Source organism: Seriola dumerili, unplaced genomic scaffold, assembly GCF_002260705.1.
Source record: "Seriola dumerili isolate Sdu_G_001 unplaced genomic scaffold, Sdu_1.0 BDQW01000025.1, whole genome shotgun sequence".
NCBI lineage: Eukaryota > Metazoa > Chordata > Actinopteri > Carangiformes > Carangidae > Seriola > Seriola dumerili.
Genome location: NW_019174280.1, coordinates 20536081 through 20539565, shown reverse-complemented (window position 1 = coordinate 20539565; position 3485 = coordinate 20536081).

The following is a 3485-nucleotide window of genomic DNA, read 5'->3' as shown; positions in this document are numbered from 1 at the left end:
AGCGGTGTACACTGAGTCCTCCATCAGAATATAAAAGCTCACCTATGTGGAACAGTCTGATGTTGTGTAAATGGATGTAGAATTGAAACTTGGTTTTACTGTCACTCACCAGTGAGTGTCTGAATCCTGAGCGTGAAACTGGAACTATAAAGCAGTGTTTGTGTTTTCACTGCTAATATTCCTACAGTGCGATGCATCGCATTTTTATACACGCAGACAGTGCAACACTACAGCTGCTCAAAAGTAGTTCAAAAATTCAACCCGGGAATAACATCAGTCTCAGTGACACACAAGTTGTAAATACTCCAGTGTGCAGTGTATTGCATTTTTAAAAGTGTGACCCCAGCTGCACCGAGCAGCTAAACAAGATGAGCTTTTGTTTATGCCAGAGACCATGACGGAGGCTGAGATCACAGGATAAAAGTCCATCCTTGATGCAGCAGTCGATCTGGTCTTAGAACAAAGGACAGTGTCTCACTTGTTTATGAACTCAGGGTAATGAATGATGACACAAACACTTGAGGCAGCTCCACATCCACAAACATGCGCCTCGGCAGGAAAGCTTATTCTCTGTGAGGTGGAGGGTCATTCACCTCAGTCATTACTTTTCTGCCCATGACCTGAATGTTATGTTTATTTTTCTCGGGTACTGGTACGGTGCTCCCGTAATACTGAGTGTTGTATGAGGTTTATACTACACAGGGCATTCATCACATAAGCACCACGTCACTGTTGCAGTCTTATACAAAGGCACACAAAAAAATGGAAATCACATCCCCTTGGAGCGAGTTACAGCACAATAGACACTTCATCTTTGCCTTCACTTGTTTAGTAAACTGCTCAGGGCTTCAGGGTGACAGGGGTGGAATTCAATCCCAGCATGCATCTGGAGAGAGACTTTTTGCCAGTCCGTCAACGTACTGAAGTTCACACTACACAAGAGCTAGCTCAAAGTTCAGCTGACAAGGGTTAAAATGAACTAGTTCACGTTCATGGTTCACAATTTTGAATTTGAACTAAGTTCAAAGTCCAAAAATAAATGAAGTACTTCACGTTCAATTCTTCTGTTTATAAAGAAAAAACTTTTCCCAGTAGAACCTCCTCTTACCCATCCATCCCAGCCTCACATCACTGCCCCTTCTCAAAATACACCAATCACTACAGAGTCACAGACAGAGATTTCTTTTAAAAGCCAAGAAAAACCAATGTGAGCATAAGTTGTTTGTATAAATGCTGTGAGTTTGACTCAGGTGGAGGAACTTTGCGGCTGTTGCTTCGTGGTCTCACTCTTTCTTAAAGACTTCTTGTGATCATTATTCACTCAGATATTTCAAAAGACCAGTCGGATGCTTCAACTCGATGTCATGTTTCAAATCCGTTAATGATGTCGCCATTTATTCAGTGGTAGTATTGTTCATACTACTGCCACCTATGTGAGAAATATGTGGCTATGCATGTCAGAAATAATGACAGCCAAGAATAAGGTGTTAAAACAGAGAAAAGTTTTATCATTTTTAAATGAGAAACTGTCCATTGGAGAGGAACACGCCTCTCGTTTAGCTCCTTGTCACTTTCTGATGTATGGAGGGAAATTCATGCACTCCTGTGGAAATACCTTTTTCAGCTGCTAAATGCTACACGATATGCTGCACAGTGCAGTTAGTGTATTGAGTCAGGGTCAGGGGAAGGTGACGAAGTTCAGTGAAAGCTGAAAATAATAGAGTCTTGTAGTTTTCATTTTACAACCACCACTAAATAACGTCTTGGTCTTATTGCCACAGGCTGATTTATATGCATGTACTGTACATTTGTCATGTGTTGGTGCACAGGGAAACTGGACATGCAGCATTTCTTCCCTGCACAACTGTGTAGAATCAGTTAAGATGAATCATTTGTTATTTAGAGAAATACACATAATAGGATAAATTTAGCCTGTAATTTGCAGCTGCTGTTTCCCTGTAATTTCTCAACGGTGAAAAACAACAACACAAGACTAAAGCTGCACTGATTTGGTTTGCAATAACTTCCACTCGTCTTCATTGTGCACACCTGTAGATATGGTTCTAAATCCGTTTTCTCTGACGTACCTCGTGTATTAGCAGCAGAAAATTCCTCCCTTCCTTATGTCTCCATTTCAACCAATTCACAATTGTTCAATCTCTACTTATATACTTATGTATTGTAATTGTAGGCCTGTATATTAATTAGAGATATACAAGATTGATAAAAAAAAATTAAGTTCATACTTTATGTTTTTGCAGAATGTCACTGAGGGAATTTCCTAAGAATGAATAATGGGGCAGATGAGGGTAAAATTCTTGTCTCTGATTGGCTAATTCTGCTCTGGCCATACATACTGTTAATTATTATCATGTAAAGTTGCTCTAAGAGGTTCCTCCTACACTTCATGGTGAGGACGTGTAGTGTGTGGAATAAGATGGGGTTTCCCGCCTTAAAGCCACTGAAAATCTGGTTTCAAATCTGGAATATTTCTCTATAACATTAAAGGTCCCATATAGTATAAAGGTAGATGTCTATATCGTTTTTGATTATAAAGCAGATCTAGGTTCTATATTAATATTGTGAAAGTATCCACAGCCTGTATTCGGAAACTGAGCCCTAAAACGAACCGTCAGGACTTCTGTAACTTTGTGATGTCACAACAAAGCAGTCATCACTCTCAGCGATGCCCCAAGCAAGAAATGTTGAGATAATGGGAAAATAACCGTTTTACAACATTTGGGATTTCCTTTCGTCATTTATTGCTCATTTGTTATAAAGACATGAAAAGCCCCTTGATGTTATAATGTCATCATAATGGGAATTTTCTTTTCCAATATAATTAAAGTCCTTGAACACCAGAATGTAACAGGTGTGTTTGATCCGTCAGACCATTCATTGATCTGATGGATGAATTACAGTTGTGTGTGTGTGTGTGTGTGTGTGTTCTTTGTCATGTTTAAAATGGCTCCGTGAAAGTTTTTAATTTCCTGATCCCTCAGTAGTCACTCAGTAAACCACATCTTTATCTTTCCCTGAGATTCAATCAGTGTCTGCAGCAACGCTTCAGCAGAGAGCAGCAGCTCTGCAACAGACAGCGGTGGTCAAGTCACACACACATGCAGCAGGAAATCAGACAATTTCCTTCCAAAATAAAGGTTATATTATATATTTATATTTATATATATATATATATATATATATATATATACGAATCTATAATCTATAGTCTGCATTACTTATTACTTGCATGTATTAAGTAAACTTCTTCTAGCAGAGTATTTCTACACTGTAGTTAAGCAAAAGATCTGAGTTCTTCTCCCACTACCGATAGTCTACGGCCTCTATTGCCTTATATTGATGAAGGTGGGATACAACCTGCTTGAAAGTTACTCAGCTTTGTTACCTTGTATTGCAGCTATGTTTTGCAAGGGGTCCCTTTGTAAGAATCTGGTTTTAAGACTTTAATTATTTCAGCTTTAATG